This window comes from Dipteris shenzhenensis, chromosome 2 (assembly GCF_047967505.1).
Source record: "Dipteris shenzhenensis isolate YYH24624 ecotype China chromosome 2, Dip_SZ_1.0, whole genome shotgun sequence".
NCBI classification, from domain to species: domain Eukaryota; kingdom Viridiplantae; phylum Streptophyta; class Polypodiopsida; order Gleicheniales; family Dipteridaceae; genus Dipteris; species Dipteris shenzhenensis.
The window spans coordinates 34,487,465-34,501,105 of NC_141597.1; positions in this window are offsets into that span (position 1 = coordinate 34,487,465).

A 13,641-nucleotide genomic window follows, 5' to 3' on the forward strand; every position below is an offset into this window, starting at 1 on the left:
TGCAGATGACACAGCCTTGTATATAGAGGGCACCACAGTGAGCTTGGAGAGATTTTGGGGAGCCTTGGCTATTTATTGTGAGGCCTCCGCTGCACGGATCAACTAGACAAAATCCATCGGTTTCTTCACAGGCTATGAGGAGACACAGGAGATTCGAGAGTGGGGGAGTTCCTTTGACTTCTGCTAGATCCCGCAGGGCAGATAGCGAGATACCTCGGATGCCAGGTGGGTATTGATATTACAGCAGAGCAACAGATCACCCCAGTTCTTGAGAGTGTTTGGCGCAAGCTTCTCTATTGGAGCTCGCCAAATTCTCCCTAGCGGACCGTGTCTTAGTAGCAAACTAGGTCCTTTCTTGCCATGGCCTAGTACATTGCCTCATACTGGTGCTTTCACAGAGGGTGCATTGGACAACCCCGACGCTTGGTTTGGAATCTCCTTTGGACAGGTTTAGACACGGCACAAGGAACGCCGAAGCCTTAGCCACTTGGCAGACGGTGATTATGCCGAAGGCATTGGGAGGCTTCGGTATCATTGATTCGGAGACACAGAGTAGAGCCCTCTTGGGCAAGTTGGTGGTGTGTGGCCTCACCCCTGGTATAGAGCCCTAGAAGCTCCTCTTACAACAACGAGGGCTTCTTAGGCACACCCCACGCACTGCGGGGCAATGGCAGCATTCACACAGATGGATCTTCTCAAAGGCCCCCCTTATGGGGAAGGGTTCCCCCATGACGAGGAGCCTCCATAGGGTATGGCAGAGATTAGTAGGGGGTCTCATCCGTGCTTAGCCCTGTTGCAAAGGAGTTGAACGTTAGCCTCTCATTTGGCACCTGAAGATCAGAGACTAGGATAGACATATGCTAGGATAGCGGACTCACATTGGATGGGCACAGTGGGATAGTGGTCCGTCTTGCTCCTTTAGTAGATGGAGCAGATTACCCATGGAGGTAGAGGTGATGCTTAGAGCCATAGTGCATATGCAAGGGGCAAGGCAACAGATGAAGGAGATTGATCGAGCCATCCTTGAGTCTTGGTGGGAGGGACTCATGTGGATCGACAGCAGTTGGTTGGATCAAATTTTATCAGACTGGGGTCCCTTTGAGGATGATGATTCAGCGAGGGGGCAAGCAACCTGGTTTCTTCTGTGTAGCACCCGGAGGCCTACTTCATGCACTTACTGAGATAGACCTAGAGATGGACGAGAGTTTGGATGGGATTCTTTGGCATATGATCAGAGTTGTGGGCCGCCGATTGGGAAAGGAGTGGCACATTGGTCCTCCCAGCATCCCAGAGCAGGATGCCCCCAGATGGTGCCTCTGGCTTTAGGAAGGAAGGCCTCTAGGGGAGGTACAATGGGATCTGGGAGAGTGCTTTGGGAAGGTAGTGTCTAAGGGAGGTACAGTGGGATCCAGAAGAGTGGCTTTGGCCTTCCAAGATTGGCCTTACTGAGCAGGTGGACAAGGTGCCCTTCTTTTCCTATACCACTCGGTGTTACGCTCAAGTTGAGGTAACATGACCTGAGAAGGGTCAATGGAAACTTTCCTTTAAAGGATCAATGTTTGTATTGTATTTGTTTGGGCTTCACGTAAATGATCAAGAAAGGAATCAAGGTCAAGTCCTTGGTGAGGGTGGCATGGCACAAGACTAGGTGGATCTAAGGCTAAGGGGTCTAAATGCATTAAATGTGGCAAGGGGAAAATGATTTCAATGTTATCCCAAGAGAGGGGTAAATGATGCATTGAGGAGATGCCCTCAAATGTAGACATGTGGCATACTAGATCCATCTAGGGAATTGGGGCTTGGTGGAATCTGCTGTTGGTGAAACTGAAAGGGAAGCAAAGAATGGACACAAAACTCAGAATACTTGCATTACTTGGTTGTAGACTGAAGAAGAGTGAGGTCCTTAAGTAGGCACCTCATACATGCTCAGTGACATCACTGATGACCTCAGAGCTCCACAATCATCTCCTCAATCTGCTCCTAGATTCTCTCAATCATCCTATGTGGCTCTCCACCACCTAACTGTGCTTGTGGGCACCTAACTGTGCCTCTAGCACTCACACATAGAAACATAAGGTGTGCCTGAGGCATACACCTTGAGATATCCCAACAAACCCCCCCTCAAGGAAATGCCTCAGGCTATGTCAAGGATACATCTAGTCTCATAGTTTCTCATGCCATCTCATGGTGGTCAAGGATAAATCTATGGCTAGGTTCTCATGCTAGCAAGGGTTCCCTTGGGTGTAAGGTAAACAAAAAGGGATACAGAAAGACCTTCTAATGGTTATCTCCCCTACATGTACATGCACACAATGTCTGCAGGAGGTACCATGGAGCAAAACATACACATGGCCTACATCATAAGGTGACCAGAGGTGTTTACAAAACACACAAAACACAATAGTTTATTTTCATTCATTTTGGAGGACTATCCAGGCTGAGTACCTTGACATAAAAAGAGAGATCTGGAGCATACATAGAGATGTTTTAAAATGCATAATCTTCAAAGGATGCCTCATCTTGTGGAGGCTCATTAACTGTAAGTGCATTTTTTGTCTTTGCTTTGTCTCTGCAAAACTTCTCATTATGGTTGTTCTTGCCACAGTGCTTGCATGGATTAATTTTGAAGCAGTCCTTTGAAAGGTGATTTGTCTTTCCACAGTGATTGCAAGGGGTATACTTGCCCTTCTGGAATTTTACAGCATAAGCAGAGTCATTGCCTTTCCTGAGCTCCATATGCCTTTCTTCTTCTTGGAGAGCAGAGATAATACCTTCAAGATTAGGATTAGGAAGATTTTTCAGAGTGCTCACTATGTGATCATAATGTTTAGGCATACTCTTAAGTAACACTGCCATAGCATCATCTGGAGTAATAGGAGAGTTGATAGAAGCTAATTGAGTCATAAGACTCCGCATATAGTTGACATGAGCTGCTAAAGTAGTACCACTAGCCATCTTCAATTCAAAGAAAGAGATTTTAAGTGATAGTTTAGAGATGTGAGAGCTAGCACCAAAAATCATGTCAAGCTTCTGCCAAGCTTCCGAAGGAGACTCCAAGTCAGAGATATGGTGAATAAAATCATCTCCTAAAGCAAGAGCAATGATATCGTATGCTTTTTCTTCTCTAGCTGGATCCCTTGCCGGTCGTGTCGGAGTTGAGGTTTCTCCAGCATTGGAGGCCGTAGAAGTAGCGGTAGGAGTAGGTTTGACAAGTCCCCATAAGTTCTCCCTCATCAATGCAAATTTCACCTTCATCTGCCATGTGTGGAAGCCCTTTCCATTGAACTTCTCGAGATTAAATAGGGTAGCCATGAGAGGGTCTAACCCAGATATTGGGCAGTGTCTATCTCTCTTACAAGGCAAAGAATAACTGAAAGACTTCCAAAATATGAGCACTTGATGTAGCAAAGACTAGTGACCAATATTCAATCAATGATGCTTCTTCTTACATGCTTCACAGAGGTGGCTTATAATGAGAACTTTCCAATCAAAACCAGGTCTAGTAATTCAAAGAGAAACTGAAGCCACATTGTACTGATGCTATTGAAAACTTCAAAAACTCAGAAATGCTAGAGTAGCATTTTATGTAGCATCATCTTCAAAAACTTGTCCAAAACTGTCAAAACTAAAAGACTGAACTTGGAGGGCTTGTAGCTCACTCTTCAAAGCAAAGAAAAGAGGGGTTTCTGAGGCAAAAGAGAGCTGGTATACCACAGAAGATCCTCTGGGAAGAAGAGGCGCAAAAACGCGTCAGGTCGCCCTATCTTGCCTCTTCAAAGTCGACTGGTTTTTCTCTGTTTTCTCCTTGAATATGCAGCCATTGCTGCTCAGATTTCAGCACAGGATAGCTCTAGGTATGGACCAGCTTCCCCTGAAAGGAATTAGAGAAGTATGGAGTGTTCTCAGAGAAAACGCAGGAAGAAGGGTCGACGATCTGCTTGAAATGGCGACGAGCAGAGGCGACAATTCGTTGATTCCTTTCAGCCAAGGGTTCGCCCCTTTGAGGTGGATCTCTAGCAGGAAGGGCGTGGAGAATGGCAGAGAAAGGGAGGAGAACAAGCTTAAGCAAATTTTGGGAAGAAGAGGGAGAGATGGTGAAGAAGAAGATGATGATGTGGCAGAAATGGGCTCAAGGGGGATCAAATGGCTCTGATACCATGTTGATGAAATTGAAAGGGAAGCAAAGAATGGACACAAAACTCAAAATACTTGCATTACTTGGTTGTAGAATGAAGAAGAGTGAGGTCCTTAAGTAGGCACCTCATACATGCTCACTGACATCACTGATGACCTCAGAGCTCCACAATCATCTCCTCAATCTGCTCCTAGATTCTCTCAATCATCCTATGTGGCTCTCCACCACCTAACTGTGCTTGTGGGCACCTAACTGTGCCTCTAGCACTCACACATAGAAACATAAGGTGTGCCTGAGGCATACACCTTGAGATATCCCAACATATGCAAGCTGGAGCCTTCACGTATGTGGGCTATTTGAAGAGTTTGCTACCACCGAGGTTGGCTGGGAGGAAATTTACATGTGCCTGATTGAAGGTGTGAGCATATGATTGGCGGAGCATCGAGCTATGCTAAATTCTAGCAAATTGTTTGCATCGTCTGGTTCATGCTATCTAGTAGTTCATCAACATTGGAGACGCGTTGGATATCAGAGTGGCGCACGTGCAGGTTTATGGTTTGTTTCCTTCAAGGCTTCTTGGCATCGTGGGGGCTAGCTATTGCACATGACGTGCACTCCACGAGATGAAGCACCCAGCCTATTTAGATGGTTCGTAACTAGCTGGCGGAACTTTGGTTAATACCAAAGGCTGGAGCGGAACATCATATGGTTGTTGGCGTTCGAATTGTGGGTCAATTATTTTGTAAAGTTCATGCGTTACAATAGTCAAATGGCTTTGCTAGTCGTGGGCTCGGCTATTAGGCCTAGTAGTCTGCGGAGCTATGTGCAATAGACTTAGCTTCAGCTCTTCGTCTCTTTGGAAGCTGACTTACTATTTGCCATACAAGATCGCTGTATGTGGGTTCTCCCCTCGCCTTTGCATAGTATCCATGACTGATGATCCTCATCCCATCATGTCAAGCGTTGTATCTATCAGCTACTCTGATCTTGAGGATAAGAACGCTGACATATCGAAGGAATTGGAGGCAAGATTTGGGCCTGATGGTCTAGGCATCGTTGATGTCTCTGGGGTGGTTGCAGGACAAATTATAAATACAGATTGGGAGTGGCTTACAGGGACTAGTTGATCTCTTCATGTAGCAAAAATATGACCAGGGAGCTTTCTATGTCTTTTAAGTTTTGTTGGGGTATATGCTAGTTTATTTGCCCTCGGTGTTTGAGTTATTTGAGATTGCATATATTTCCCTAGTATAGGGAAAAGAGATTCATCTTGGTTCTCAACTATTTTCAGTTGATGGTTACGCCTGTTTAGACACCTTTTGTGGTTATGAGATTGAAAAGCAGTTTCTAAATACGGTTTTAGGCGGTGTTTTATTTGTTTTAAACATTAAAAAAACACCCCCATCAACCTAAATGGAAGTAGAAGAAGAAGCTTCTAGGGTGGATCCTATAGACCCAGCTGACCCCGCAAGTGTCACGCCCAGCAGGCCATACACTATCTGGTAGAATTCCATTATTGGAGGATGCCTTGCAACAGATTTTAGCACAATAGTTACAAGCAAATGTAGGGCAATCTGAGCTCAGGAAAATGGTTCATAGTATGTCTACTAGACCATCTCGTAAAGAGAAAGGTAAAGTTCCAATGGAGCCTGAATCTAGTGTTCATACGGTCGAGCCTAGGAGGGCTAAGGTGCCTAATATTGCCAATTATAGGCTAGAAAAGTATTATGGTCGGATGTCTGACCGTAGTTCCGATATCATAGAGACCTAGTTACATAAATGGGACGAGGCCTTCGCCATTTGTGAAATCAGGAATGATATGAAGAAAATCCGCGAGGCCACCCATATGTTTAATGAGGCAACGGATCGATGGTGGATAAAACAACAAAAAGATGGAGTGGCATCCACTACTTGGGAGGGGTTTAAAAAAGAATTTAGAAAACACTTCTTACCTCCTAACGAAGCATCCCGAGCTTGGTATCAGTATTGAAATCTTCATCAGAGAAATTTATCAATGGCAGAATACACTGATAAGTTCAGAGAAAGTGTAATGAAAGTTTATGAACCTCTACCTCAATCAATCCAGGTACAAGACTGAATGATCGGATCAAGATGGAAGTTTGGGCTAAGTATGCGAACATGCTAGATGAAGCAATTGCCATAGCCCTAAACTATGAGGATGCAAAAGGGAACAGATAGGGAGTGCCTCACAGCCTAGTGGTCAAGCCAAGCAGGCGAAGCTAGTTGAGACTCCTAAACCAAGTACCACCATTGGAACGAAAAGAAAAGTAACACCAATGGCAGCCCGGGCTTGGTTGAAGTCTTCTTTGAACCCAAAGCAAAGAGAAAAAGCAAGGAGAGAAGGCTTGTGTTTTGGATGCCTTCAGCCTCATCAATGGAAAGATTGTCCACGAAACAAGGATTGTCGGATGGCTAAGATGGTGATCTTAGAATGCGACGTGAAAATGGAGGGAAGTCCCAGAGCAAAACAAATGCAGATTCAGCTAGCAGGATCTTCTCAAAGGTCAGTACCTGTTTTGTTATGTGTCTGTTGCTAAGCTAGTAACTACTGCACTTGATAATGTCCTATCAAAGCCCGCAACAACGGGGTATACAGCCTTTAACGATACGGAGTTAATTAAGATGAAGGGCAAGTAGCTAATCATGACGTCATTGTGTTGTTTGACTCAGCGTCAATGCACAATGTAAGTAACTCCAAGCTTGTAAAGAGGCTGAAATTAAAGACTAGCCCATCTGACTATGCATATACAGTTAGAATGGCAGATGGAAGTTCAACTGAAGTATGGGACCAAAGGGTTACCCAGTTGGAACTTCAAATTCAGGACTATACTGAGAAGCTTAATTTTGAAATGACAAAGCTTGCTCACGCTAACATAGCCCTGGGGAAGGCTTGGCATTCTAGGAAGAATCCAGCCATAGATTGGAAAAAGCACATTTATCAATTCAAGATGAATGATGTGCTGTATGTCTTACGAGGTGAAAAAGATATACCTCAAGGACCATTGGTTTCCGTAATGGAAGTTCGAAAAGCTCAAGAAGAGTTTTTGTTTCTTTGTACAGCATCAGTAGAGCCGATTGATGATCCTTCGGCTAGCACTGATGTTACCCAAAATGGAGAGATGGTCAAGTTGGCTGATCAAATAGCAAAGAAGTTCTCTGATGGTTTTAGGGATGAGTTACCTTATGGGTTACCTCTAGAGCAGAATGTTCAGCATAAGATTGAACTAATCCCAGGGGCAAAACCTGTAAATAGACCTCCCTATAGGTTAAGTTTTACCGAAGAAGCGGAGGTACGAAGACAATTGGAAGAATACCTTAAGCTGGGGCAGATTCAACCTAGTTTCTCACCTTTTGCTTCGCCAATGATATTTAAAAAAAAGAAAGATGATACTTTTCACCTTTGTATAGATTACAGAGCATTGAATAATATCACTATTAAGCATAGGTATCCAATGGCTCGGATCGATGATTTGCTAGATGTGTTACATGGGGCCGTAATTTTCAGTAAGATATATCTTAAATGTGGCTACCATCAGATCTGTATTAGAGCCGAGGATGTGCATAAAACCGCTTTAACCGATGCAAGTGGCATTACGATAAGAGTAGTTCTCCAAGAGGGAAGGCCAATAGCCTTTGAAAGCAAGAAGCTTTCTCCCTCTCAACGAAATTGGCCAACTCATGAATTAGAGTTGTATGCTATTATCCATGCTCTGAAAACATGGAGACATTATTTATATGGATCAGAGTTTTATGTTGATGTTGATCATGATACTCTGAAACATTTTTGTAAACAACCTGACTTGAGAGGCCGCCAAGCTAGATGGGCAGAACTCATGCAGAAGTTCAACTTAATGATTTGGTACCAAAGAGGAAAGGATAATAAAGTTGTTGATGCGTTGTCACGCATTATGCATAATATGAGTTTCACGGTATTAGAGAGTGCGCTAATGGCCGAGATTAGGAAAACTCAAAAGGTGGACGAGTTCGCCCAGAGCCTTTGGCCTAAGGCTCATATATTCAAACCCGGGGAAAAGGATGACCTGGCATCCAGAAAAAGCCAAACTTAAGCAAGATATACCATAAGAGATGGTATGCTGAAAAGAAATGGCAAGGTAGTAGTACCTAATCAGAATGATCTCAAGCAGAGAGTCATTCAACAATGCCATGATAGCCCATGTGCGGAACATCCAGGAGTCGAGAAAACATATGATCTCGTGAAGCAAGATTTCTTTTGGCCAAAAATGAAAAAACATATTCATGAACACGTGACGTTTTTTGTGTCAGGTAAGTAAGGCGGAGCGGGTGAAGCCACCCGGACTTTTATAGCCTTTGGAAATACCACTAGGTAGGTGGGAGAGCATTTCCATGGACTTTATTGTAGGTCTGCCTACGACACAAGGTGAATATGATTCTATCCTTGTGATAGTTGATCGTCTTACCAAGATGGCTCACTTCATTCCAACTAGAGAGTCTGTTAGTGCCCCGCAAGTGGTGGATTTGTTTATTAAACATATATTTCGTTTGCATGGATTACCCAAATCCATAGTGTCAGACAGGGATGTCATATTTACCAGTCATTTTTGGACTGCAATGTTTGAGACACTAAGGACTGAGTTGGGAATGAGTAGTGGGGATCATCTAGAAACGGATGGTCAGACGGAAAGAATCAACCAAAATTTGGAGGATATGCTTAGAGCATATGTGTCATCGAGGCAACATACATGGGACAAGTGGTTGCTATTGTTAGAATTTGCCTACAATGATAGAAAACATTCCTCTACAGGGTTCAATCCGTTTGAGCTGAACTATGGTTATAGACCAGCAAATCCAACTACAGTTGGAATACCTCAGAAAGTGCCTAGTGCTGCGAACTTTGTGGTTCAGATGCGGGAGATGCTAGCACTTGCAAGAGCTAACACCGCCAAGCTATGGATAGAGCTAAGGCGTATGCGGATGAAAACGGATCCATTACAGAATTTAAGGAAGGAGAAAAAGTTTTTCTCAAAGTTCCTTCGCACTCTAAGTCTTTGATTGTAGGAGAGTGTGCTAAGCTATCACCCCGATATTGTGGGTCGTAATTAATTCTAAAAAGAATAGGCAAGGTAGCCTATAAATTAGAACTACCACAGGGTTGTAAGGTACACCCAGTGTTTCATGTTTCTCGCTTAAAGAAATTTTTGCATACAAGTGACTCACTAATCGAGGGTGTTGTTTTGTTTCAGGAGACAGAGGATAATGCAGGACACAAACCAACAAGAATCCTAGACCAAGGAACAATGCAAGTATGCAGCCGGAAGATACCCACGGTGTTGGTTGCATGGCATCGTTTACCTCTATCAGAAGCTACCTGGAAATCCGTATACCAATTCCGGAGAGTATTCCCAAACTCTATCATCGAGGACGCTGATGCTTGAAGAGGGAAGGAATGTTACGCTCAAGTTAAGGTAACATGACCTCGGAAGGGTTAGTTGACATTTTCCTTTAAAGGATCAATGTTTGTATTATATTTGTTTGGGCTTCACGTAAATGATCAAGAAAGGAATCAAGGTCAAGGTCCTTGGTGAGGGTGACATGGCACAAGACTAGGTGGATCTAAGGCTAAGGGGTCTAAATGCATTAAATGTGCCAAGGGGCAAATGACTTCAATGTTATCCCAAGAGAGGGGTAAATGATGCATTGAGGAGATGCCCTCAAATGTAGACATGTGGCATACTAGATCCATCTAGGAAATTGGGGTTTGGTGGAATCTACAAGCTGGAGCCTTCACTTATGTGGGCTATTTGAAGAGTTTGCTACCACCGAGGTTGGCTGGGAGGAAATTTACGTGTACCTGCCCTGCGATTGACTGTTGAGCTGACAACTGAAGAGAGTGATCGTTATACTCGAATTGGCAGGAGGCTTCAGATGGACTCTTCAACATGAACCCCTTCGGAGGAGAGGCTTTGTGCTCATGGGGGTGGTCTATACCTTATTTAAGAGCATGACATGAATTTCCAAGGTTTCTTGTCAACAAGTTCATGGGATGCACTGTCTCTGTGAAATCATCACAAAAGCATTGATAATACTTGCTTTTTCCTGGCCCAGAGGGTGCCCCAAGAGGTCCATTCCAGGTTTTGGATGCGGCTATGGTCCAGTAGGAAGATCTCCTACTTTTTCTAGCTGGCCGCCCACGAAGGCTTGCCCATAGGCCCGTGGTTGGATTAGATCCGGGTGGAGGGGGGTGTCACTATTGCTCAGCTAGTGTTTTGGAGACAATCCCTCACTGTCTTTGGAGCTATTGTAGCACAAAGAGTATCTGGATGGGAGTCCTCAGGATTATGACACGCATGCAGTGGTGCCTTCAGAGGGACTACACCTGAGGGATGGTGACCTAGTTGACTAAGGGAGAGGGAGGTCACGCGTTCCAGATTGATGGGGTCTCTCCAACTTACCGGATACAGGATCAGAGCATTTAGAGGATATAGATCCAGGAGGCGGTCCCTCTTGATAGCCAGGATCCTCATTCCCCTTTGGAGGATAGCGTGTGGAAGGTAGTAGCCTATATCACGGCGTGGAACATTTGGGTTGCTCGCTGTAGTCTGGTGATAGGTGAGCATCCAGTTCCACCCTCGGCTACCTTGGTCGCCATCTAGTAGAATATCATCTACACCCTACGCTCCACCTGGGAGTATGGGAATCCCGAGCTCTAGGGCGACTATCTCGAGACGCGCACGTTTCTGCAAGGCTTGGCCTGCAAGAGTTTTCTACATATTCATTCCGCGAGGGAGTCACTGGTTGTAAAGTCCCCCCACTTGGCTGTTAGCCCCTATACCAAAGATTCCCTAGGCAGTGAGCTGGGTTTCTCTGGAACAGGCTGGTTTTCTTCTTTCAACCTTAATCAATTTTTTCCATACTTAGCACCTTCGGGGCTGCTCTTTTGTATGAAGTTTTTCAAGCATTAATAGAAGGTTTCTTTCTTTGCAAAAAAAAGTCCCTCAAAAGGTGTTGCAATTGGGGGTTGTTTGGATGGACACACGTAGCTCGTGCCCGACTCGTCCTTAGACTAGGGCTCATAAAGGGGTCACCGCATATGACAAAATAGCTTGGGTCAAACTATGTGTCACAATGCACCCAGTGTAGGGATGCATGTGACATTCCCTCTTGCTAAAATTCTAGATGATGGTAGCTGCTGAGGGGCTGAGTGAACCTGCGAAGGGAATGGCATCATGATTACCACCAACTGCTACTCAAAACCTGACCGTCCTCCCGAAGAAATAAGGAATAGCATTCTGGCACATGCACTGATCCGGCACTACTCCAAAAAGTGGAGGAACGAGTGCTCTGCTATAATAGCATGACGGCTCAATAAAAACTCATGAGAACTGGTACAACCGCGAAGATTGGAAGCCAAACTCTTGTGACCAATCATTCCACCACGCTACTACTACTACGAATTCCTGATTAACGGGTGGTATGGCACTCTAATAGGCTCCTAGAAATATGGACTACATGTCGTCTTTGTGAGTTGTTGAGGATTGGCTAGGCTGTTGATGTGGAAGCACAACACTCTGGACGGCTAATGAAACTGGCTATCAACTGTCGTCATGCACCTCCAATACAGAAGATCCACCCACATAGAAATGCTAGTGCTACTCCATGAACTCCTGGGGTGGTGACAAAGCCAATGAGGCTAGACAACCCAAACTGAAACCCCAAAATACTCACATGCACTACTAGAAACAGAGGTATTGTTGTCTACATGACTACGGTGAAGGAAAGCTAGTATACTCCTACCTCCTCTACTGGAGTGATAACTTAGCAGATAATGGACCGCTTGTGGATGAAGAACTATCTACCATTGCAGAAGGTAGTCCACTACAATGTCTCTAGGGTGGAAGACCTCGGAGCAGCTGATGGATTCACACTGGTAGCTGCTGATTGGGAGAGGAACTGTGAGCACGCCGTGAGAAACTGCTGATGTTGTAAAAGCATTTGCTCTCGGTCTCGCCTACGCTGGACCTCCAATGTTGCAAAGTCGGCACGATGTCTGGCCCGGTGCCTCAAGGCATTCGTGTTCCAACACAAGCTGTAAATGGTCCAATGTCGTTGCATTCTTCTTTTCCGCTGATTCTGCTCAAGGAGACGAACCTGCTCCTTGAACACTCACATGAGAGCTGCTATGCTAGATGAGTCCAGATGGAAGATGGTAGACCCATCAACTAATGCGACAAACTGCCATAGAAACAAAAAAAATCCCCCTAACCTTGCCACAAGGTGTAAACGAATAATTCGGGTGAAGACGGGAGCCATCCCAATACGTGATGAAGGAGGGAGGGAGAGGCTAATGTAGTATGGTACTACCACTAGTTCAGGGTAGGGACAGAAATATAGAAACACAAAATATCCCGGACATGCTCCCCCCTCTACTGACCAAGTCTCCATTACTGAGCTTTGCTGCCAAGACTACCTCCAAACTTCTGCAGATCAGAAGGAGCCATGCTACTCTGATACCAATGTGACATGCAGGGCTTGCTGTGCGGAAATAGATGAAATGCAAAAGGACAACTCAAGCATGAGAGACCACAGATCTTCCTATCTATAGTACACTGCTTTATTTATAATGCTGGCATAAATGCCGTAACTACCGTTGTACATGAGTGCCAAATCGGCATATAAAGCTAAGCACAGAAACTTCCCTTATTTGTGACTGCTGTGGAAGCACGAACTATGCTGATGAACAAAAATGCCTGAGCCTCAGTTGTTGTCCCACACACTGGTATACTACCTTCAACCGCGATCTGTAGAGGTGGTTTTACCGCTGCCTCTGGAGCTGGATTCGCACAACACATGGCTAGATCTATGGCTGGAGAAAGGTTGGTACCGAATCCTAAATGAGGGGCAGAGCAACCTCTTAAACAGGCTTGAAATGGCTGATTGGACTACCCAACTGGCAATCTTGGTTGACCGACTTGACTGGTCGGGTCAACCTACTTGACAGGCTAGGTCAACTGACCCAACCTGGTCAGCAACCCATGGTGACAAAGGGCGACCCAGTGCCTCTTAAGTGGGCTACTAGAAGTCCCTCAAAAGGTGCTGCAATTACTTCTGGATGCTGCGATTTGCTAACAAGGCAGTCAGTTGTCACAGCAACCTGGGCTTGACCCTGGTGCATGTGACATACACACAGATCCATCTGCCCCACTCCTTGAGGATATCAATCAGACAGTTCCATGTGCAATCACACCGACTTCACATTGAGAGTGGACACGCTGAGCGCATACCTAGAGAGGGTCACATCTGTACTTTATGTCATCAACAAGAGATCAAGTTGGAGGAGCAGTTCGCTTTTTGATGCCCTATATACCACGAGATCGGAGGTCACTACTGACTCTTCAAGGATGTTTTTGGATCCCTACCTAGATCAGAGATGCATGGCAACCTTCTTTCATAAGGTCACCTGACACAGGGAGCATTTGCTTAGGATACACAGGCGAAAGATCAGGGTG